The sequence below is a fragment of the Danio rerio genome, chromosome 18, assembly GCF_052040795.2.
Source record: "Danio rerio strain M-AB ecotype USA chromosome 18, GRCz13ab, whole genome shotgun sequence".
In the NCBI taxonomy this organism is placed as follows: Eukaryota; Metazoa; Chordata; class Actinopteri; order Cypriniformes; family Danionidae; genus Danio; species Danio rerio.
Window position 1 is genome coordinate 4076595 of NC_141038.1, and position 26347 is coordinate 4102941.

The 26347-nt window shown below is 36.3% G+C and overlaps 1 protein-coding gene and 1 long non-coding RNA gene across 13 annotated transcripts in view; both read right to left on the reverse strand.

Moving 5' to 3' along the window:
- The window catches only part of gdpd4a (glycerophosphodiester phosphodiesterase domain containing 4a), an 80219-nt gene extending 59491 nt beyond the window's left edge, over positions 1-20728 (reverse strand). For 4 of the 12 annotated variants that reach the window (XM_087292918.1, XM_087292921.1, XM_087292925.1 and 1 more), the window contains exon 1: positions 20488-20728. The gene's annotated coding sequence lies outside the window, so the exon portion shown is untranslated. Of the gene's footprint in view, positions 1-6341; positions 6547-6636; positions 6735-20487 lie in introns of those variants that run through there. The other 8 variants (XM_087292919.1, XM_087292922.1, XM_087292924.1 and 5 more) reach the window with 2 other exon arrangements.
- LOC147839637 (uncharacterized) lies at positions 18862-25393 on the reverse strand. Its single transcript, XR_015514628.1, has 4 exons — positions 25163-25393; positions 23476-23512; positions 23255-23366; positions 18862-20762 (listed from the first exon to the last, which is right to left on the reverse strand). It is a non-coding gene; the product is annotated as an uncharacterized LOC147839637 (long non-coding RNA).
- Positions 25394-26347: the final 954 nt, after the last annotated feature.

Consider the following 26347-nt stretch of genomic DNA (forward strand, 5'->3'; position numbering starts at 1 on the left):
GTATAGTTGACAAAACCAGCAAGATAAATAAACTTAAATATACAAGTTTTGGGAGACACTATAACTCAATTAAATAGAGGCACTGAGTTTACTCAATTAATTTAGCTCAGTTTTCTTTGTACAAATTCATACAAATTAGCCAATATGTTAAAAAGCTACAAATTGTCATGAGATAGCATTGGATAATCACCTTTAAGGTTGTCCTAAATAAACCTTCTATTGGTGTTTTATAGGGATGTAACGGTATCAGAATTTCACGGTACGGTAATACCTCGGTATGAATGTCACGGTACGGTATTTATTGAATCATTTACAGGAAAAAAAAAACTTTTGAAAATACTCCAAAAAAGTGCCAAAAGTGTCAATGACATACAAATTAGCCATCTATCTGTTAGCTTTGAAACAGGAACTTCAATTTTAATAACAAAAAATTATTAAACCATGTAAAAAAATAAAGTTTTAATTTAGTATTGTTGAAAACTCATCACATTCAACATTTAATCACTCACTTAGATAGAGATGGGTTTAAAGGAAAATTATCATATAACTATAATCTGGTAAAAGCTGGTATCTCTGGGTATTTACAATGTCCCCTGCAACAGAAAAAAACCCTCTCATTTGGGACTGAGGTTTCTGGGACAAGAGAGATATGACTTGGCCCATGTTGACAGCAGTGGGGTAACGTTGTGCATTGTCTTTCCCCCACTTGAGAAGACAAACCATGAGTGAGATAGAGGTCTCTTTGCGGTACAAGTCAATGTCTGCATCAATCTGAACAGTGTGCTGTGTTTCTGCAGTCCCCATGACTGTTATTAGTCGTATTCCCCAACTTGCAGGCACGTGCACACATAGGGCTCAACCTGTGCAGTGTACATGCCCTTTTTAGTCTTGGATAGAAAATGCCCTTCCAAAACGATCAAAAGTGCCCCCGCGACGCGACACAACCTCCGTCCAGTCCAGCCCTTCAGTAGGCGCGCGACAACACCTCTCTTAAGTATGCGCGCTCAACCCCCCCTCGGCGCTTTACAATACGCGCGCCACAACACAGCTGATCAGAACGCGCGCGACAGCACCGCTATTCAGCACGCGCGCGGCGACAACACCCGCTTTAGGTTCGATCATTTCCATCTTTTTTTCATCTCCGCTACTAGCAGCACACTCCATTTCCGCATTACTGGATCTGTAGCGACAACAGACCGCAAAGGATTATGGCCACGCCGGGGCTGATGGGAAATGAAGTTTCAGCTACCTCCCGTTCGCTTCATTCGCCTGAGCAAATTTTCTCAGAAGACCTATAGTTTTACCGAGTCATGCGACTTCGGTAATATCGAAAAAATTTAATATTGCGGTATGACGGTATTTACAATATTGTTACATCCCTAGTGTTTTATTTGTTAGTATAGGGCAATATTGGACTCAGATATTACTATATGAAAATCTAGAATTTTGTGTGCTCAAAAATACTGAGAAAATCACATTTAAGGTTTTTCAAATTAAGTTTTTAGGAATAGACATTAATGAAAAATTGAGTTTTCACATATTTATGGTAGGAAATTTACAAAGTATTTTGATGGAACATGATCTTTACTTAATATTATAATGATTTTTGGCAAGAAAAAAAGATCATTTAAACTTTTTGTTGCCTATTTCTGCAAATAAACCAGTGCAAAATAAGACTGGTTTTGTGCTCCAGTATCACAAAAAGTTTCTTATACACTGTAGGTCTTAAGTTAAATTAAAATTTTGTTTGCAAAGTGGTATTACAGAAGCAGATCTTAACTTGAGTTGGGATTCTTACAAATTGGATGTTACAAAATCAAACCTCTTTAGAAATCTTACGTTTATTCACCAAGTTTGACAATCTACTCTCAGGTCTGTTACATACAGAAGAAACAAACAATAACCTTTATTACTAACTGTAATTTCATGTAGCGCAGCAGTCTGTAACTACTTATAAGGCTAAGTGTTTTGTCATGGGAATAGGGTTGTAACAATATACCGGTATGATGGTCTACCACGATTTGAACGTGCACGATTATCATACCATGAACAATTGCATATCAACGGTTTTAACCCTTAAAGACCGAGACAGCCGCCCGCGGCTAAAAATAAGTATTGCTCTTAAATGTTTAATAACTTTTGATCCGCTGATCCGATTCATACAATTCAAAGATTGGCATAAAGAAGAGAATCTCAGCTTTCCAGTGCGCGGCCTTTCAGAGGCTCCGGAATCAGTGCGGTTACGTCATCAAAATTTGACAACGCTGATTTGACAAAGAAACGCTCGTCACTGTGTCTCCGGACAAACCAGACATGATACATTGATGCATTGTCCCTCCTCTATGCCCAGATTGGTTCAAACTCGCTATATCACAACAAATAAGTATAGGTTTCACTTTTGTTTGTGGACCAACACTGAGCTTTTTGATCAACACAGAATGAGAGATAGGCATACATTTCTGCGCGGCTAAATAAAACGCAAAAAAAAAAAAAGTTTTGCATGAAATAATTCTCATACTAAGTACTTTTGCATGCACAGCAGCACAGAAACATGACAAAACAGTGACACAGCAAAGACGAACTGCTGCTCTTGCTGTTTTCAAAAGACGCAAATGAAGGTGCAGCTGTTTGTCTGCATTGCAGACAACCACATCCAAATCCATATCCACAGACAACCATATCCATGCTGGCACATAAAACCTAAGGATGTTCCATATTGAATCTAGTTTCGTTATGTAACTATTTATAGTATAGTAAATATTTATATCTATTTTTTTACTGAGGATTTGCACCATGTTTATTTGGACTTTGACACATTATTTATTATTTTTTTATTTGTTCATTGTACAAGTGGACACATTCTCTCACCTCAGCGGTCAAGATTAAGTCCTGAAAATCTCAACATGCTTACATTTCTTCATCACAACCTAGACTGAAAAAAACAACGCTTTAAATACATGTTTACAGCCATAAACTTGGTATTGCACTTTTGGTCTCCCATTTATCCTGCTTATAAGGAAGGACAGTTTAAGTTTATTTTTGTCTAATCTTAAAAGACCTTGCTTGTTTATTCCTTCTAATTTAATTTATTAAAATGGGAGATTTTTCAGTTTATTTTTATAAAAGACTTCTATAGTTCTATTAAAATGGTTCTTTCAAAAGTTTGTTGAAATAAAACCTTTGTTCAGTCAGAAAACGTGTTCTTAATCTTTTCAGGGTCTTTGCTATGAGAATTACTATTTAATACCGTATACCACGAAACCGTCAAACCGTGGTATTGTTTTAGACGATTATCAAACCGTAAAAAATTCATACTGTTACAACCCTACATGGGAATATAACATCTTCCAGGTCCACCAAGAGCCTTTCTTCCACAAACAAAACTTTTATACTTTATTTTCAATCATCAATAAATGTTATAAAGGATTATTAATTCTAAGCTGTTTTACCATTATTTTAAAATAATGTTGATGTTACAGTAGGACAGCTGTCAGGTCAGGCCATTTTGGTCAAGTGTCTTTTCACCTTCATATCTGTAGTTCAGATAATATAATTCACTTGGAAGGAAAAGTTTTGTAATAGCTTTTGTCCTAAATGTGGTCCTAATTTAAATTACCATAATAACCAAACATATAGGATAAGATTTTAACCTTGCAATATTTTTGTAACACGGGCTAAGGGTCACATATTAACAACAACAACAACAAAAAAAACTCAAACAGACTGCAGTGGAAATGGTTTCAAGTGTTTGATATCTCATGGTTGAAGGAGATTGAGTTGTGGCTTCTAATTAAACAGAGTAAATTGTTCTCACGCGCCGTTTCTCATGTATCAGGGTGAAAAACCTAACACAGGAGAGAGAGAGAGAGAGACTGTGCCACACGCTCGTCCAGCCACAATGCTTTGTTTAGACATAAATAAACAATGCACACAAATAATGAGTGCCGTTAGCAGCAGCGGGACTATTGTTAATTCTTGCCCTGAATCAGTCCACGCACTCGCTATCCCTCCCAATACAATTCAATAAAGCGCTTCATTGGCAGACTACAGGAGGCAAGCATTGGCAAACTTTATAGAGTTTTCTAGTATTATGACGTTATTATGACTTTTACACTGCATTCAAGGTAATTATTTTATCAGCTAATGCACTGATTTTAATTCAATACCTGAGTATTTTTAGATCCTGTTCTAGATAATACTACGGCATTGCCTAGTACTACTGTAAGCAGTGGCGGATTTAGGCATGGGCAATATGGGCGATCACCCAGGATAACATCCTGCTGGGGGGGGCGCCACGGGGAGACGGTGACGGGAAGAAAAAAACGAGCCCCAGTAAAAGCTTTGAGATACCATTTACTTTATGCAAGTATTAATTTACAGTGTTAATCCCAGAATAAAGACGTTAGAGGCCATTTACATTTAGCATCTTTTGCATGTGCAAGCTTGTTACTCTCTATGTGCAACCGAAACAACACTGGTGAAATCAAACTGATGCATGCACGCAGAAAACGATTCATGCACGACTCAAGTGCATCTCTGCTCCTGGTTTGAATCCCGGTTGTTTACAATCACGCCGATAAAATATGCGCGTAACTGGTGTAACTTTTATGCAGAGGTGTCGGCACGCAGCAAGTTTTGCAAGTCGACAAAACTAAAGTTTATACGATGATGATCTTAATTTGACTAAGCATGGCTATGAAGCAGAAAGGAGGGATAATGAGTCAGGGGGGTTAGACTTTCTCGGCCATGAGTCGGGTCAAAGATAGCAGATAATTCCATAAAACATTTATTTTTTTATTTTTCTATAGAATTGTCATTAATATTCATGCAAAAGATTTCTTTAGTGATCTTTACATATCACTCCAGTTGTGTCTTTCTTTATATTGTTTTCCAGTTACATTTAGGATTGACTTCTGTTATTTATTTAGAATAATAATTGTATATTAATAATAATGAGGTGGCTATTAGATAGCCCATCACTTTTAAGGAATCATTGATGTCATTAGTACAGAAGATGTTCACATATTAATGTGAACATATACGCTGAATGCAAACTCTCGTTTCAAAAGCTTTAAAAAATATATATTCATTTTTATGGTACTTTATTACGCTGGTGCATGAGTAAAATGATTATTAAAGCTTATAACACTGTAAAAAAAAAGATGACATCATTGCATAATTTGATATTGTTGCATAATATGGTACATTCTTCCACTCGGTGTAACAAATATATTGAAATTTTGCAGAATTGTGACAAATTGTAAAGATTAAAAATGAGTATTTATGGTCCAAACTGTGACTCTCAAATATAATATATTGAATACGTCATCAAATTATAGTCCTAAAAATGCCACGATTTTAGGTATTACAAACTATTGTTACACTGAATTAAATTTTAATTGGTGTCTTCTTTGGCAAATTTTGGTAAAATAGATGCTAAAATTTCAGAGAAAACTAAAACAGGCACATTCTGATATCCTTGGTACTGTTTTATAATGCTTTTGATTTCTGTTTTGTTCTTGTTCATTGTTGTGTTCCTGTTTATGGAATTAAATAGGCAGAACACCAGGAATGACATCAGATAACTAGCCCTCGATGTGAGTAACATGACCTAGGAAACGACACCAATAAAAAGGAAAGAACAAAAAGAAACAAATCCTATTAACACTATTAACCTGATCTCTCTCACACACAAGCACTAAACTAAACCTGTATAAAGAAGGAAATCAAATAAGGAACAGAACAGACAATCCTATTATCTGCCCTGCGTACAACCCGCTGAAACTCTTTGAATTAAAACAACTACATAATACAGTATGTATACAAAACTGCATACAAGCATACAAAACTGTGTTACTTTGATATAAACCATGGCCAACACAATTATAAACCATGGTACTCCAAAGTTTTACAAAAACACACATTACTACAGCCACACAAAATATCCAAATGCATTGTATTACATGTTAAATAAATAGGTCACACTTTAAAATAAGGCTTCATTAGTTAAATTATTTACCAATATGAACTAATAATAAACAATACACATACTGCATTCAATAATCATAGTTCAACATTTACTAAATGCATTATTAAAATCCAAACTAATGCTTATTAAACAAGTTTATTTCCAATAACTAACAGGAATAGGTGCTGTAATAAATGCAATGCTCATTGTTTGTTCATGTTAGTAAATACATTAATTAATTACCATTAACTACACCCTTACTGTAGCCTAAAGTGTTAACAATAAATAAATAAACTACATATATACTATAAACAACATATATACTCGTTATATGTATGTTAAGTTGAAAATATACGTTGTAAATATACGTTACCTTGAAATTTCAGTATAAGATTCCACTATAGCAAAGCTCTCAACATACTAAATGACCACATACACACACTTCTTTTCATTATTTTCCAGAAGGGTCTGAACAACGCGTCGGATCTATACAATAACACTGTCATTCATTTGTTATGACAATAAACGCGACTGACTGAGAAACACAACATCACGAGCTTCACTAACAGTCTCACCGCAGATCATCCGTGACGACACGTCGCCGAAAGTACCAACGGATCATTGTATGTAAATGAGGAAGGCACGTTGATGTGTCACTCGTCACTCACCGATATGTCAGCCGTTATTCCGGTTATTATGGATAAAATCGCTAAACCAGAGCGGCTCCGAGTGGATGTGAGGACTGTCGCGGTGTTTCTGTGTATGTGAAGAGCAGCTGCTGAACACCTGTTACTCACAACACTACAAGCTCCGCCCACCTCTCTCTCTCTCTCTCTCTCTCTCAATTCAATTCAATAATTGCTTTATTGGCATGACAAATGTCACAAATGTATGGCCAAAGCAGTTATAAAGTAACATATATAATAAAAACAGTACACACAGTAAATAGTAGTAGTAAAAAAATAAAAAAATAAAATCTCTCTCTCTCTCTCTCTCTCTCTCTCTCTCTCTCTCTCTCTCATAATTTATATTTAAATAGCATTTAATATGTTACAATAATACAACAATTGTGCAAAACAGTCAGATTTATTATTTAAATTAATTTATGAAAGATCAAATTTTTAATACAATAGTGGGCGTAGCCGAGTGCAATCAAAATTTAACATGTTAATTTTTTTAGCTGTTAGTCCTAAAGTGAACAATGAATCCGTGCAAGATAATTTACTGAAAAAAATGTTTGTTTTTGGTGGTCTTCAGTTTAAATCTTACATTAAAATCGACTTCAGTTTGACGGCTACAGTTACAATATTCTTAATCACGCCCCCTTACCGTTAGTTTGTTATTACCGTTAGGGAACAAGTGGTGCTCACTGCAGAGCCACTTGGGCGGAGCTGACCACCAGCAAGGGGGAGCTTAAGCTCCAGCTCTTCCTTGCACTTATTCTATAAGTGATGTCACTGGGGGTTGGGGTTAGAGGTGGGGTGTGTGTACACATTAAAACAGCTTATAGGAGGAGTAGTTGGAGCTCAAGCTCCCCCTTGCTGGAGCTCAAAAGGCTCTGCACCAAGCAGTGTCTCTTTGGGAATGGAGCGCTATAAAAAGCCCCGCCCCTACTTAATATTTATGGCCGTGCCTGAGTCACCTAGATCCTTTCAGAGGTGCATCCAGCTCTATGAGCTCATAAACTCCTCCAGAAACTTAACCTGAATGACGGAGGCTTTCAGCGGTGCTTATGAACTAGTCTGATGAACTGTTGTCTGTGTCGGCTGGAGGATTTCTCCGGGGACACCAACAACAGGCGTCCGTCACAATCAAGCCCCCACAAGAGTGAGCTCCTGATTGGTTAACGCGGCGCGAATGTCTGCCAGATTTTTGAACTTGAGCGATTCGCACAAAAGCGCACCAAACGCTGAATTCGCGCCACGCCATCCGCGCAGATCGCACCTCTGGATGTCTATTCGCGCATTTTCATTGACAACATGTAAATCACTCGCACGTGATGCTCCTTCCGCGTCTGATGTGAACACAGCACCAGGCTGTGTCCAAAATCGCCTACTACTGGTAAAGTCTAGATCAGATACGCGGCCGGCATGAAGTGTGATATGCGCATCAATTTAGCATCATGTTTTATATTTGTTGCTAGATTGGATATGGTTGCGGCTGGAAGTTAACGAGAATTATTTATATTATTTATTACATTTACCATTGATTGTATTTTATTAACGTCTACCCCCACCCTAAACCCAACCATCACAGTAATGTAAAAACAGTAGTTGTACCGAGTATTATTTATGCTGTGTATTAAATTACCCAACAAATTGTATTTTTAATGCCTACCTCCAGCCCAACCCTAAACCTCTGGATGCTCATTCGGAAGACATTTCAGAGGTGGCGAATACGGCGTGTTCTGGCACAAATTAAGCCCTGGTTGTCACTATGGTTAAGTGTGCCAACATATAGCTCCATGGTGCTCGAGTGCCCTGAGTTCAATTCCCAACTTGAGGTCCTATGCCGATCCCTCCCCTCTCTCTGCTACCAATGTTTGTTCTAATGTTTGTTCTTATCCCAATAAAATTTGAAAACCCCCTAAAAAATAGTTGTAAAAAACAACAACTCTTTTTGCAGGGTACACATTTGTTACAATAGAAATCCATTTAATAGCCTTGAATTCGTTTGACCTGGTTTCTGAAACTATACTTCGCCTGACTCGTACATTGGGGAGCGGCACTGCCTCATAGTGTTCATATTACACACAAAATGCAGCCATTATGTACCCAGGGCACTTAATTCTCGGTTCTCAGAAATGTATACCTGGGCACATTTTCCCAATGAGCCTGTTTTGCAATATATACAACTGGTGGTTTAAATTATTTACCAAAATATGCACACCCTTATAATGCGTGCCAAACATTGCACTGTGGTTTGACCCAGAGACTAATGATAATGATTGAGAAAAAAGTCGGATTCAAGTGCTTACAGGCTCATTTTTACTGTTGAATCGGATTACAAAAGGTTTTAAACTGCATTATTTTACCATATTTAACATTAAATAGTGCTTTAGCTGCATCCTAAGTGTTGTTTTTGTTTAAATAGTAGTTAGAATTAGGAGTTCTTGTGAAAACATTTCAATATAAGAAAGAATGAGCCATTTTTTGTACTGCATTTCTCAACGTAGGTTTATTTTGTAACCAGCCCGACTGGATTAATAATACAAAACAACAACTTATTTCAAACTGAAAACAATCCTTCATTCAAAGCACACCTTCAATATACAGTCTTATCTTAGTGTATCCAATAATATAATGATAATGGAGATGATTTTATTATTTGCAGTACTGAATTTACCACTAACATAACCCCAGTACTTAAAGTAAGTAACCTAGATTTCTGAAATTTACCAAAACAAAAGCACAGTAAGAGAAAACAAGCATTTATGCAAGTGGACTTTAGTCATAAAATCTCTGAAACAGCTTTGCTGCGTGACAGCTGGCCTCCAGTTTATATAAATATACATGAAATATAAATAAACAAACATTCAGCGCTTAGCGATATGCAGTATGAGAGGGGTTTATTGTGCAGAATGACTGAAGCGTTTCAGCGGCGCTCACAGCAACAGATGGAGAGTGTGTCGTTTACTTTAGTAAGATACTCATGATAGTGATCATCCCTTAAATATTTAATTACTCAGTCAAGATGACAGCTTTCAGTTAAAACAGATCTTTAGCGTATGACTTTTCTTTGTCTTCAGTGCATATTAGTAAAACTGACAACATCAACTTTAATTTTTGAAGCATTTATTTGCTTTGAATCTACAAAAATGACTAATTAAAATTATATGAAGAGTTTTTTTGTTGAAATCAGATAAAACATATTGCAAAATGAACAAAAAATAGGTTATTGCTGAATTTTGGGAGTTATTTTGAGGAAAAACAAACATATTTTTAATCATTTGTTTTACATACACTGAAAAAATTGTGTAGTAACATATTTCACAAAATAATTAAGCAGAAATTATAAATGAGGCATTTAATATAAAGTGAAATAGGGTATGGTCAATGTTCTGGACAATAATGTACTGAAATTGGATTTTTTTTGCGCACAAAAATGTGCTCTTTTAAACCAGCAAAATGCTGTTTAATGTAAACAAACAGCCAAAATACATGAAAAAATTCACATTTTTACATTAAAATAATGCAGTGTAGATGTTTCCAGATTCAGGATTGCTTTATAGGGTGTACATTTAAAATAGTTTTCAGTCGACTGTTTGAAAGCCCTACAAAAATGTTAGCTTGTCCACTGCAGTAATATTTTAGCTCAGCTGTGGATGTGGGTCATGTTGGCACTTTAAAGCTCTACATTTGCATTTTACTCTTCAGTGGGTCAATCTTAGAGAAACCTGATCTTATTTTACAGAAAAAAATAAAACAGGCTCAGTTGTTGAAGCTGCATAATTAGTGGTTTACAGTGGCTGTGTTTGCATGCACCAATTTCCATCAACCCAAATGAATTGAATCTGTTTACATGTACATCTGATTGAAACATCTGTTATATGTGTTTTATATACAGTTGAAGTCAGAATTATGAGCCCCCATAAGCTCCCATTTTTTGTGATTTTATTTATTTATTAAAATATGGGCAGCCTCATAATGCATACCAAACATTGCACTGCATGAGTGCCCCAGAGACTAATAAATACGATTGAATAAGTAGTCAGTACTGCTGAATTGGTTTACAATTGGAATAAATCACCCCTTCCAATTTCAATCAGATGGTGTGTTTACATGAACGTTTTTGAATCAGATTGAACCATCAATGTCATTACGAATAGATTACTCATTTATACATTTTTCTTCAGCAAAGTCTCTTATTCATCAGCGGTTGCCACAGGGGAATGAACCACCAACTATTCCAGCATATGTTTTACGCAACGGGTCCCTTTCCAGTCGCAATCCAGTTCTGGGAAACACCCATACACTCTAGGGTTTACATACACACTCATACACTATGGCCAATTTAGTTTGGTTAATTCACCTATAGTGCATGTGTTTGGACTGTGGGGGAAACTGGAGAAAACCCACGCCAACACAAGGAAAACATGCAAACTCCACATAGAAATGGCAAATGGCCCAGCCAGGACTCGAATCAGTGACCTTTTTGCTGTGAGGTGACAGTGCAAACCACTGAGCCATCGTGCCCACAAACAGATTATTTGAGTGCATGTAAACATACTGAGTAATTTCTTTAAACCCTGCACAAGCTTTTCTGGTGAAAAACTCTTAATATTCAGCTCTCAGATACAGTGGACTGAATACTGAATGTGTGTCTGATGAAGCTCAGCTGTGACGCAGAAACTTTGTCTTATTTGTGAGACTGCACTGCGCTCACAGAGAGCTTCCTCGTCTGTCTGTTTACATCATCTGTTATTATGAAATATTTCATTCTCAGCGGATTTCAAGGCAAAGCTGAAGTGTACTGCTTTATGCACAGAAATCTGTGGCGTATTGGAGGATGATCAGACAAAAATGGTAAAAAATTCCTTGGGAAAACGCAATGGGATTAATTAGGAAGACTTGTTTCTGTCACAGAATAAAAAAAAATTAACATTTAATCACACAATTATGACTTTTACTTATAGTTGAAAGCCTATTTCACAATTTATTTGTCAGAAATGTTTTTGTTTCACAACTGGAACTTGTAAACAGTTTTAATTTTTTGATTGTGACATTTTCATAAATGTTTTTCAGAATTTATTTATTTTTACAAATCTTTATTTATTTAATTAAGTTTGCGTCTCACAATTATGAAAAAAGTTATATTTAAATAAAAAAATGACTCACAATTGCATCAAATCATGTCAGAATTCATTTTGCAAAATTATTATAAAAGAAAATAACCTGGAAATTAAAAAAAATTAAGTTATAAATGTTCATTTTGTAAAAACTTAGAATTGCAAAAGAAATAAAATCAGAATTGTAAGATAATATAAGATAATGTAAGAAAATTATTTGAGAAATAATTTAAGAAAACAGATTATCAGATTGTAAATTGCATTGCATAAAGAAGACTAAAAGAAATAAAATTGTGGGAAAAATGAGATAATTATGAAATATAAACTTAACTCAACTCAACTCACTTTATTTCTATAGCACTTTCACAAACCACAATGATTACCAAAGTGCTGTACATAAAACGCATGTAAAAAGACATAAAACCAAAATACATAAACTCACATCACATGATTAAAAGCTGAAGAAAATAAATGTGTTTTCAGTGACCTCTGAAAAGACTCAAAAGTTTGAGCTGTTCTTAAAGAGAGTGGAAGATCGTTCCAAAGTCTCAGAGCTGCTATCGAGACAGCTCTGTCGCCTCGACATTTTAAGCGTTATCTAGGAACTTGTAAATAGAAGCGATCCATAGAATAAAGAGATTTCACGGGTTGCTGCATAATAATTAGCTCAGAAATATACTCAGGGGCCATATATTCTCAACTTACAATTGCAAGAATAAAGGCAGGATTGTGAGAAACCTTATAAACTTGAAATTGTAAGTAAAAAGTTAAATTAAAAGCTCCAGATTAATTCTGAGGAAAAAAAAGAAAGAAAAATATGAATTTAAAATTGCAAGATGTAAACTCAAAATTGTGAGAATAAAATGTCAAAACTTGCAAAACAAACTTCATTTAATTTAAAATGAGTAAAAAAAGCAATTAGATTTTATATTGTAAAAATTAGATTTACAGTATTTGTGTTTAATTAAGCAGGTCAGTCAAAAAATAATAGACTGAATTGATGCTATTTAAGATTTCAGAACGAAACAACAATATTACTTTTCCACAGTAATGTCGGTATACAGAAGAGATGTGTGCTTGCACTAGTCCTTAAATTCGCAGCTGTAGGCCTACTGTACAATGAAGACAATTGATCATAATTTGATCTAGATTATAGGGTGAGAAACCAATTAATTGCATGGTAACATGGAGACGAAAGCATCAAGCTACAGAAGAAAAGCTCTGCAGTCCACAGATGCAGCCGTAACAATGTTCTGCCCTCGTGCAAAACACTTTACCACAGCGGCTGATCTGCAATTAATCTGCACGCGACAGAAAGCATCTGTGGAATCACAAGTAACTGCACACGTGACATTATTCAGGATTCCCCTGCGGGAGCATGTATGTGCAGAATGGAGAACTGCAAACAAATGAATCAGAGAGACTACAGCAATAATGCATCTGCCTGAGCATTAGTGCATCTTAACTCTGTAAACACCAATATGTATTTAAAACAAAAGGTTTTTAAAGGCAGTGATTGCCTATTAAGTATTAAATCAGCTGTCCAAACAAGTGACTTTTTGAGCCATAGAAATTTAAACACTTTTTTCTGCAAAACTTTAGTTCTGGTTGATGCAAAAAATGCAACCGACAGTCAAAAAACATTAATTCATGCATTTTCTCTTCTGCTTAGCCCCTTTATAAATCTGGGGTCGCCCCAGCGGAATGAACCACCAACTTATCCAGGCCACCCAGGCTCATTCTGAAAAAGTAGTCCTGTGTACGTTTCCGCAACCAGTTTGTCCGGTTAGCTTGTCCTGTACGTCGGCTAACTGGAGGTGCAGAGAGGGGCTGACCACCACGACAATGACTGGTTTCGAGTCTGGGGAAAAGTGGTTTCAGAAATCAGGTAAGAAAACAAAAACAAAATCCCAAAAACAAAGCGAACAAGTTCATAACTGTGAGAATGTGGTCAGAATCTGAAAACGTGGGTTTTTCTTTTTCTGGACGGCTTTTGTGAATCGTCATTGGTTGGGTTTAGGGAAGGAAGAGGGTGGGTCAGCCGATTGGCCGGTCGCACGGTCAATCATTTTGTCATTCAGACAGACAGGCGGAAGGTCGTTCCGACAGCAGTCTCTGGTGGGTTCATGCGAGAACAGAGACTTTCGAGAGCATCCAGCATCTGTTTTACGCAGCGGATGCCCTTCCAGCTGCCACCCATCACTGGGTAACACCGATGGACAGTACACTGTGGACAGTTTGGCTTACCCAATTCACCTGTACCGCATGCCTTTGGACTTGTGATGGAAACCCACGCAAACATGGAGAGAACATGCAAACTCCACACAGAAATGCCAACTGACCTAGCCGAGGCTCGAACCAGCGACTTTCTTACTGTGAGATGATCGTGCTACTCACTGTGCCACCATGACGCCCAGTCAAAAAAAAAATAGAGGCAAAACAAAACAAATTCCTGCAGCTCCTGATTGTCTTATGTTGCATGTGTATACAGCATTTCTGGGAATAGCCAGCAATACACTGTATGGATAATTTATTCTTATGACAAAATTGATGAGTTTTTAAGTAAAGATCATGATCCATGAAGACATTTAGTAAATTTTCTACCATAAATATATCAAAACTTGCAATTAATTATTAATATGCATTGCTAAGAGCTTTACCTGGACAACATTAAGGTGATGTAATCAGCATTTAGATTTTATTTGAACTTTTAGTATCCAGATTTTCAAATAGTTCTATCTCAGACAGTTTTAGTTTTGATAATTTATTCAAACAGAAGAAATAAAATAAACAAGAAAATAACAGGGTGAGATCAGGGTGAGTGGTAAAACATAGGCGAGGACTCTTCTTGAATGATTCATTCATTCATTTTCTTGTCGGCTTAGTTCCTTTATTAATTTGGGGTCGCCACAGCGGAATGAACCCCCAACTTATCCAGCAAGTTTTTACACAGCGGATGCCCTTCCAGCCGCAACCCATCTCTGGGAAACATCCACACACACAGTCACACACACTCATACACTATGGACAATTTTGCTTACCCAATTACCGCATGTCTTTGGACTGTGGCAGAAACTAGAGCACCCAGAGGAAACCCACTCGAAGGCAGGGAGAACATGCAAACTCCACACAGAAACGCCAACTGAGCCGAGGTTCGAACCAGCGACCTTCTTGCTGTGAGGCGACAGCACTACCTACTGCGCCACTGCCTTGCCCACTTTTCTTGATTGCTCTTTAAAATCGCCTGTTGTGTCAAATGAAGTGGGTGGGTGGGTCAATAGGGTCAATTGCTTTTGAAAACACAATTGGTTGGGTTTAGGGAAAGAGGATGGTAGGTCAGTCGATCGGTCAGTCAGTCGACAGTGGCCTCTGGTGGATTTGTGCAAGAACATCAGGCATGAATGGCACTCTTGTGAGAAATTTGAGATCTGGAAAAACATACACAGCGGCTTCTGGTGGATTTGCGGAAACAAAAAAATGTCAAAAACATAGCTCCTGGGACGTATTTGGCACTCTCTAGAAATGTATACAGGGGTATGTTAGCAGAATGAACCTGGGTTTAAAGAAACACGCTCCCCCTTATAACTCTAGCACTTAATTCTCTAAGCACAAACAGTTGCTTATTGCGTGTATTGCCTCTTCTTGTTGAATCACTGAATGCCTCCTCAATTGTAAGTCACTGTGAACAAAAGCATCTGCTAAATGACTCAATGTAAATGGCAAGACTGGCAAGATCACAGATGCATATGCCATTAAACAATGAATGCAATGTTTTTATGGATGGATGTATATAACACAAACACAACCAAATTTCCTAATATTATTCTCAAGCATAAGATCTCTCAGAAAGCATTTCCCAATAATTCAAGAATAAACGCATATGTAGCTATTAGAAAATGTTAGACACATCTAACAGCACACGGTGAGGCTTTATGTGTGTCCTTCAACAGAGAGATGAATAGCTGCGCGCGTCACTGTGAGCTCAATAGGTTCTCCTCTAAGAATGAAGAAACCTTGAGAAGTAATAAGCGGAGGGAACAGGCAGTGCACTGGCGTAAGCCTCCTTTATGAAAAGCCTCCTACGCTCCTCAGCTGCAGTGCTGACATGACGGATGGAGTTCAACAGACACTACAAAGTTATTGAAAGACAGGCACACTTATTCCTGACTCATATGGTACAGTATTGTACACTCCGATTTGATGCATGAGAAGCTGATAAGCATGGCATAATAAAGAAAATTTCTGACATTCATTTAGAAACAAGTATATTCAACCTACTATTTAAAAAGCATTGGATTAAAGGGACAGTTCACCCCAAAATAAAAATGTATGAGTTTCTTACTTTTGTTAAACACTAAGGAAGATATTTTGAAGAATGCTGGTTGCTGGCACTTATTGACTCTCATAGTAGTAAATACAATTACTATGGAAGTCAATAGGTTTCTCAGTGATAGGTTGCAGCTGGAAGGACGTCGGCTGCGTAAAACATATTCTGCATAAGTTGGCGGTTCATTCCGCTGTGGAAACCCCAGATCAATAAAGGGACTAAGCCGAAAAGAAAATGAGTGAATAAATGAATAAATGGAAGTCAATGAAAAATAGCTTCCAGCATTTTTCAAAATATCTTCTTTTGTGTTCAACAAAAGATAGAAACTCAAATAGGCTTTGAACAAGTGAGTAAATGATGGCAGAGATTTCATTTTAGGGTGTACTGTACCTTTAAGGTTGCATTTCTTTAACATTAGTTATTTACATAAGTTAACATGGACTAACAATGTACAACATATAAATAAAACTATTGATTTTCCTTTAGCTTAGTCCCTTTGTTCATCAGGGGTCGCCACAGTGGAATGAACCGCCAACTTATCCAGCATATGTTTTACACAGCGGATGTCCTTCCAGCTGCAACCAATCACCGGGAAACATCCATACACACTCATACACTAAGGTCAATTTAGTTATTCAATTCCCCTATAGCGCATGTGTTTGGACTGTGGGGGAAACTGGAGCACCTGGAGGAAACCCCACGCCAACACGGGGAGAACATGCAAACTCCACACAGAAATGCCAACTGAGCCAGCCGAGACTCGAACCAGTGACCTTCTTGCTGTGAGGCGGCAGTGCTAACCACTGTGTTTGCATGTTCTCCCCGTGTTTCCTCCGGGAGCTTCGGTTTCCCCTACAAGTCCAAAGCCATGTGGTTCAGGTGAATTGGGTAAGCTAAATTGTTTGTGTATGTGTGTGAATAAGTGTGTATAAATGTTCCCCTTGATGGGTTGCAGCTGGAATGGCATCCGCTGTGTAAAACATATGCTGGATAAATTGGTGGATAATATCGCTGTGGCAACCCCAGATTAGTAAAGGGCGTAAGCCGAAAATAAAATGAATGAATGATATTTATCAGGCGGGAAACATATCACAAATAAACTGAAAATTCTGAGAAGGTAAATATCAGGGATAACTCAATCCTGCAGTCTCTTAACATTATAGATTTTTCATTTGTGTCCATAAAAGTAGATCTACTGCATGTTAAAGCAGATTTGTAATTAATTTACATTTACATTTACATTTACATTTAGTCATTTAGCAGACGCTTTTATCCAAAGCGACTTACAAATGAGGACAAGGAAGCAATTTACACAACTAAGAGCAACAATGAATAAGTGCTATAGGCAAGTTTCAGGTCTGTAAAGTCTAAGAAGGGAAGTATTAGTAGTATTAGTATTTTTTTTTTTTTTAATTAATGCCAGCAAACACGCATGATCTAAAATATGCTAAAAATCTCACCTGTTTCTTTACGCGCATTTGTTGTCTGCTGTTGTTTATATATTTATATTTCTGTATTACGTATTTATCAAGCAGGCAACATATCACTGTACTAAAAAATTGGAGAAAGCAAATACAAAAATCAGGGATAACTCAATCCTGTAGTCTCCAAACATTGTAGATTTTCCATTTGTGCCCATAAAAGTAGATCTATCTGTTTGTGCGTGTTAAAGCAGCTTTGCAATGAATGCCAGCAAATATGCATCATTCATATCCAGCAGTTATGATGTAAAACATGCTGAAATCTCACCTGTGTGTGTGTGTAGTCTGCTGTTGTTTACATATTTATTTTTACGTATTACATATTTATCAGGCAGGCAGCATATCACTATGCTAAAAAGTTGGAGAAAGTAAATACAAGAGATAACTTAATCGTGCAGTCTCTTAACATCGTATATTTTCCATTTATGCACATTAAAGTCCATCCACTGCTCGTTAAAATAGTACTTTTGTAATTAATAACATGGATCATTCATATCCAGCAGTTATGATGTAAAATAAGATGAAAAACTCAGCCGTGTGTCTGTGTGTGTGCATAATTGTGCTGTTGTTTACGTATACGTATTACATATTTATCAGGCATTACCCACAGATGGGTTGCAGCTGGAAGGGCATCTGCTGCAAAAACATATGCTGAATAAGTTGGCGGTTCATTCCGCTGTGGCAACCCCAGATTAATAAAGGGACTATGCCAAAAAGAAAATTAATGTATGAATATTTATCAGGCAGGGAACATATCACTATAAAATTCAGAGAAAGTAAATACAAATACCAGGGATAACTCAATTCTACCGTCTCTTAACATTGCAGATTTTCTATTTTGTGTCCATAGTCAATCAGACACACGTTAAAGTAGTAGTTTTGCAATTAAACACATGCATCATTCATATCCAGCAGTTATGATGTAAAATATGCTGAAATCTTGCCTGTGTGTGTGTGTGTGTGTGTGTGTGTGTGTGTGTGTGTGTGTGTGTGTGTGTGTGTGTGTGTGTGTGTGTGTGTGTGTGTGTGTGTGTGTGTGTGTGTGTTGTCTGCTGTTGTTTACATATTTATTTTTACGTATTACATATTTATCAGGCAGGGAACATATCATTATACTAAAAAATTGGAGAAAGTAAATACAAGAGATAATCCTGCAGTCTCTTAACATTGTAGATGTTCCATTTATGCACATTAAAGTCCATCCACTGCTCGTTAAAATAGTAGTTTTGTAATTAATAACATGGATCATTCATATCCAGCAGTTATGATGTAAAATAAGATGAAAAACTCAGCCGTGTGTGTTGTCTGCTGTTGTTTACATATTTATCTTCACCTATTACATATTTATCAAGCAGGGAACATATCAATATACTAAAAATTCAGAGTAAGTAAATACAAAAAAGCAGGGATAACTCAATCCTACAGTCTCTTCACATAGTAGATTTTCCAATTGTGCACGTTGAAGTCCATCCACTGCTCGTTAAAATAGTATTTTTGTAATTAATAGCATGCATCATTCATGTCCATCAGTTATAATGTAAAATAAGCTGAAATCTCACCTGTGTGTCTGTGTGTGTGTGTGCATAATTGTGCTGTTGTTTACGTATACGTATTACATATTTATCAGGCATTCCCCACAGATGGGTTGCAGCTGGAAGGGCATCTGCTGCAAAAACATATGCTGAATAAGTTGGCGGTTCATTCCGCTGTGGCAACCCCAGATTAATAAAGGGACTATGCCAAAAAGAAATTTAATGTATGAATATTTATCAGGCAGGGAACATATCACTATAAAATTCAGAGAAAGTAAATACAAATACCAGGGATAACTCAATCCTACCGTCTCTTCACATTGCAGATTTTTTATTTTGTGTCCATAAAGTCAATCAGCCACACGTTAAAGTAGTAGTTTTGCAATTAAACACATGCATCATTCATATCCAGCAGTAATGATGTAAAATAAGCTGAAATCTCGCCTGTGTGTGTGTGTGTGTTGTCTGCTGTTGTTTACATATTTATTTTTACGTATTACATATTTATCAGGCAGGCAGCATATCACTATACTAAAAAATTGGAGAAAGTAAAAACAAGAGATAACTTAATCGTGCAGTCTCTTAACATCGTATATTTTCCATTTATGCACATTAAAGTCCATCCACTGCTCGTTAAAATAGTAGTTTTGTAATTATTAACGTGCATCATTCATATCCAGCAGTTATGATGTAAAATAAGCTGAAAAACTCAGCCGTGTGTGTTGTCTGCTGTTGTTTACATATTTATCTTCACCTATTACATATTTATCAAGCAGGGAACATATCAATATACTAAAAATTCAGAGTAAGTAAATACAAAAAAGCAGGGATAACTCAATCCTACAGTCTCTTCACATTGTAGATTTTCCAATTGTGCACGTTGAAGTCCATTCACTGCTCGTCAAAATAGTATTTTTGTAATTAATAGCATGCATCATTCATGTCCATCAGTTATAATGTAAAATAAGCTGAAATCTCACCTGTGTGTCTGTGTGTGTGCATAATTGTGCTGTTGTTTACGTATACGTATTACATATTTATCAGGCATTCCCCACAGATGGGTTGCAGCTGGAAGGGCATCTGCTGCAAAAACATATGCTGAATAAGTTAGCGGTTCATTCCGCTGTGGCAACCCCTGATTAATAAAGGGACTATGCCAAAAAGAAAATTAATGTATGAATATTTATCAGGCAGGGAACATGTCACTATACAATTCAGAGAAAGTAAATACAAATACCAGGGATAACTCAATCCTACCGTCTCTTCACATTGCAGATTTTCTATTTTGTGTCCATAGTCAATCAGCCACACGTTAAAGTAGTAGTTTTGCAATTAAACACATGCATCATTCATATCCAGCAGTTATGATGTAAAATAAGCTGGAATCTCACCTGTGTGTGTGTTGTCTGCTGTTGTGTAGGCAGTCTCTGCTGCAGTGAGGGGATCTGTGCATGCACATAGCATCAGCACCACAACACGCGTTCTCTGACGGATGTAGACACATGCATCGTCACTGGTGTGTGAGCCGAGAGCCCGTGCTGAAGGGTTTCACATTACCGCAGTGTCGCGACTGCCTGACTGCAGCGCTGCTGATGCAGGGACTCCAGGAGCTCAAGGGTATCCATCACTCTTATGTAATTCAGCATCGCAGCGCATACACGTCTCTCTGGAAGGAAAAAAACAAGACATATTGCTGTTAAAGTACATGTGAAATCAAAACCAACCGTATTGATTTTGTTCGCTCACATTGCTAGTTTTGTGGTGAACAATTAATCTGTGCATGTCATTAAGAAAATGTCCTTGTAATCTTTAATTGAAATCTGCACTTTGTGTTTGTTTTAAGTTAAATTGTCAGATTACATCTGTCTAAGGTAATGGGTGTGGCTAACATACTTAACCACGCCCCTCCAACTGTCAGTCACTATGACAACAAAGAGAAAGGTTGAGGAGGAGGAATCTGTTAGGTTGTAATAACTCTCCCTAATCCCTTTTCCTCATCATTCTGAATGAAATGCCTAATTTACTACATCCAATCAGCTCTCAGTAGAAAAAACAAGCCACGCCCACTGTTTTATCATTTATTATTCTGTTTTTCTAGGAACTGCGTCCTAATACGAAAAAAAAAGGTTGCAGCTTACAGTTCATGCAGACTTTAATTACCCATTGGTATTCATGTTCATGCTTGATGCTGAAATGTGGGTGATTTTAAAATGTTTGGGGATAATTCTTATCTTAAAATAACCATCTATTATTTTTTTAAAAACTTTAATGAGATGGTTTTAAATAATAACACAAATTATATCTAGTTATGCTTGTTTTGTACATGTCAAATATGTTTGTATGTGTATTTAATGAAATTTAATCTATCTAGCAACCTGTTTTTTGGGGGGTTTTTTTCAACCTGTTCGAAAGCTAACCTGTCTTGCTATGTTTGTGTATGCTAAAAAAATTAATAAATATCAGTTTCTTTTCAGAATAACATCTTTTGTTTGTCATTAAGTTTGGAAATTTGGGTGATTTATATTTCATGCTTCCGTACACATGAAATCAAAACTAACCGTATTGATTTTTGTTCTGTCACATTGCTCGTTATGTGGTGAATAATTCATCTGTGCATGTCATTAGGACAAAAAATGTTATTGCAATTTAAAATTGAGTTCAGAAAATGCACTTTGTGTTTGTTTTCAGTCAAATTCACAGATTACATCTGTCTGAGGTAATGGGCGTCCCCAAAGAGCTTTGAAAGACCCCCATCTTTCTGAATGAAATGCCTACTTTACTACATTCAATTAGCTCGCAGCAGAAATAGAAACATGTAGCGTTTCTCATTGCTTCTCATTTAATATTCGTTTCTCTAGGAACTGCGTCAACAAAAGGTAAAAAAATGTTTAGCGTACAACAACAGTAAACTGTGTGTAAATTTAGTTACTGTGATATTTCCAACGCAATCTCACGGCATTTCGTAACTTTTTGATTTAGTGGCTAATTCGTATGATATTGTACAATCTAATTCGTATAATTTAGTACGATTTGCTCATCACCCAATGACGGTTGAGGTAAGGGGTGGGGTTGGGTGCCACGCCTCCTTTTTAAAATCTGACATTTTCGTACGACTCAACTCATACGAGTTCGACACTAACCTTGCAAACCGTAAAATATGTTTACTCGTGAGATCAGGCTGGATTTTTCTGTGAACTTCTCATTCATTAATTTTCCTTCGGCTTAGGCTCTGATCTATCAGAGGTCCCCACAGCAGAGTGAACCGCCAACTATTCCAGTGTATGTTTTTTTGCACTTCCAGCTGCAACCCAGTACTGGGAAACACCCATACACAAAAATGAATGGAAAAGGCTTAAATACCCACAATTCAGACTGGGTCATGTATTTCATTATGATGCCCATTGCAATGTATTTTATAGTCCTAAAAATAATGCGTTATGAAGTTTACGTATTCTTTCACTCAAAGGCATTTACACTGATGTATTCAAATCTAAACCTGAATGTCTGAGTGACGTTAGTAATAAATCTCTTTAATTGACTGTGGGAAATATATTAATATTGAATCTAATAATCCCAGAGGCTTCTTGGGTGCATTTGGTTGCTTAATAAAGAAAGATTAGAGATTAACTTTGGTTAATTCAGCGGTGTGATTGCCTTTGTTTTCTTCATTATCCATGATTAATTTGCAGGAATATTTGCAGCATGTGATTTCCAAAAATAATTGCTTCACTCCACACAACCTGAATGTTCACATTTGCTCTGGAAACTGTGTGTGTGTGTGTTTTGTAAATAAATGCATAGTCTTGTCATCTCTGTTTACAACAACACAGTGATTTGAGCTGCTAGAATAACTGCAGTTTTGAAAATTAGTAAAAAATAAGTAAAAAAATGTGATGCCATTTAATAGCTAATTTAAAAAGGGAGGTTTGTGTTACTCCTGATGGTGCATGGGTTAGTTTTTCGAAAAATGTATGCACTTTTGGAAGCTTAAAAAAAAGACCACTATATCCAACACCATACAGCCCAAAAGAGCCCGGATCAAATTTAAAGCTACTCCGACCATGTGCGTCTGAAGGAAGAAAGTCTTTAAAAACCAATTGCTTAAGGGTGAAGAGTTTTCATTTTTGAGTGAACTGTCGCTTTAAGAAGCTTTCTCACCCCTGCATCTGCTGTAACTCACTGGAATCCTTTGTCTTGTCGGTGTTGTGTGGCACTGGCAGATTTCCAGCCCATTAAATGCTGCCTCAGCAGTACCGCGGAAATTATTGCACTGAGGGAAAGGAGAAAGAAACAACGGGGGGTGTTGAAGTCACTCCTTACATAAGCGCACATAAGGAAAAACTCTGCTGTTTCTACTTGACAGGTGATAAAAAAAAAACCTTGCAGAGCCTCCTTAGCTCTTGATGACCCGCAGTGCTGCAGAGGAACACAATTAACCGCACAATGGACTGGAAAAACATGCTGTAAGATCTACAAGAATTAGCACAATTCACCAATAAAATAGGCCTAATTACAAAGAAACACCAAATAACACATTGATTTAAATATGATATTGCTAAGTTGGAAGACTATAATAGTATTTCCACTTATCTATAGAATAACAGACTTTTTGTAAATAAGTAAAAAATTAGGTTAAGTGTCATTAATTAATATGTACTTACTAGGGGTGCTCCGATCAACTGCCTGAGGATCGGTATCAGCCGATAATCACATTTCATGGCTCGATCAGTACTCGTTGATCTGGCCGATCTCATGAACCAATCGCAAGTGTTTGATTACAAGTTTACAAGCAGAGGAAGATGCATCTGGGTTATGCATCAGCAGCGCTACAACACATGAGCAATGTTTCCAAATTGAATTATTAGTCATTTTCTTACCATTTTTATTTATTTTCTTTTTGTAAAGCTGCTTTTGACCATTACATGTATGCAACATCCTTAATTTATTATTGTTGGTGAGGCGAGATCTCATACGTAAAAGTTAATTATGCTTATGCAATGGCAAAGTTATATAAAGCTTGAAGAATCAGAATCAGTACTTGGTATCGGCCGATCACCATGACAAGGAATCGGTACTCAGTATCAGCTGCAAAAATCCTGATCGAAGCATCCCTAGTACTTACATTGACATTAATCATTTGTTACAATCTACTTATTGTGTACATGTTTTTAGATTGCACTTATGATTGATTAAATACCTGCATGTAAATACACCTGTACTTAATTTCTCTAATTACATTTATAATTACACTGTTGACCATCCCTTACACCTTAACCCACCCTAAACCTACCCATGCCAACAAACCCGTCACTAACCTGACCTGTATCCCACCTCAGTAGTGCCCTACAATACATTAAACACAGCAAGTACATTGTATTTATTTCTGATGCAAGCACATAGTATTGAGGCCACTTAATATAAAGTGGGACCAACATTTGATAAAAAAAAGGACTAATGTTAAATTTATGATGCCATTTTACTGTTAACTTGGCATTAGCTGAAGCTTTAAAGGTTTGGAAATTACGTTGTTTCAAATATGTATTAGAAAATTATCAAAATAATTTCTGTTTTTTGTCAAACTGACCCAAAACAACCCATATGTAGTTAAATTTTGACCAAACTTTGATTAAACTGTTGAACCTTTATCATTTAGTTTATCTTAAAACTTATTTCATGTAACTTAGATGGACAGAACAATAGTTTTAACACCTTGTACCATTTAGGAGAGTAATTATGTCTAAAAAAATATTATATATATATATATATATATATTAATAAAATTAAATAAATAAAAAAGGACAAATGTTAAATTCACATTGTATTGGCTGAAATGAAAGGTTTGGAAATTGCATCGCTTCAAATATGTAAATTAGAAAATACCTGTCAAACTGACCCAAAACAACCCATATGTAGTTTAATTTTGAACCAACTTTGAATAAACCGCTGAAACTTTATCATTGAGCTTAACTGAAAATTATAGGCTACTTATTTCATGTAATTTAAATGAACAGAGCAATAGTTTTAACACCTTTTTAGCAGATATATTTGATAAAGGGCAGTACTTACGGTTTTTCCATGGGACTGAAAGCATCAAGCTCAAGTACTGGATTTCACACAATGTTATTCATCTATCAATATTACAATAATTATGTCTAAAACTGTTTTAAATTTGAAAGAATAACAGAATCCACACTTCATATACAGCCTAACTGAAGAGGAACAGAAGAATATAATAATAATACCGTCGAAATCGGCTCCAAAACTAAATTTTCCAGCTAAGTAACGTTAAAATCCGTCACAGCCAATCAGAATCCACCCTGCTTTGAATGGCACGAATATTTAAAGCGGCAAACGCAGAAGCGCTTGAGGTAAACAAAACTGCAGGATATCGCAAGTAAACAAAACGATAAGAAATATCGAAGGAAACAGTGTTGAAATTGTTCTTGTTCTTGTATAAACTGGTACAGGACATGTGTACAATTTACCAATACAATATGGCCCTAGTTAAAAAGAATAACACATAATACACACTGTAAGAAATGTCTTTTAATTAACAGGTTCGTGATTTTTCTGTTCATTATAATAATACACCATTTCAATGTGGTCATGTCACTGGCCCAAGAACATTTCCTGCTTGTTATCAAGCTATTTCAACTGTAACAAGAGGCAATTTAATCATAACTTAATGTTCAAACAGCTATAATATCATTATTTATCAATATGTGACTCTTGGACTCTGTAGAAATTAAAAATGTAAATCATTAAATACGGTGGGACCATTGTTTATGTTTACATCCCTTAAAATGGTCTATAAATTGATTATGGATACCTGATCTCTGTCAACTTTTGATGTTGAAAATTCAACTGAGCAGTTTAACAAAATTATTATTGATTGAAATTTTTGAAAACAATATGTTGTATACAATATAATATAGCAGTGGTTCTCAAACTTTTTTCACCAAGTACCACCTCAGCAAGAGAATTTCTCTCCAAGTACCACCATAATGACCAGTTTTGAAATAGTATAGCGTATAGTCTTAATTAAGCAGCTACAGCTCTGCACAGTTCAAAAACGTGGCAGATTAATTCCTATTTTTATGAAAATTTATTATTGTCAGCCACTTTTAACAATATTAATAGTTTAAACATTAACTAAAACATTAAATATAAATAAAACATCAATGTGTGCTTTTGAAAGTTAATTAAAAATGGCACTGTTCTTAAAGTAAACAGAAAACTGCTGTGCTTAAA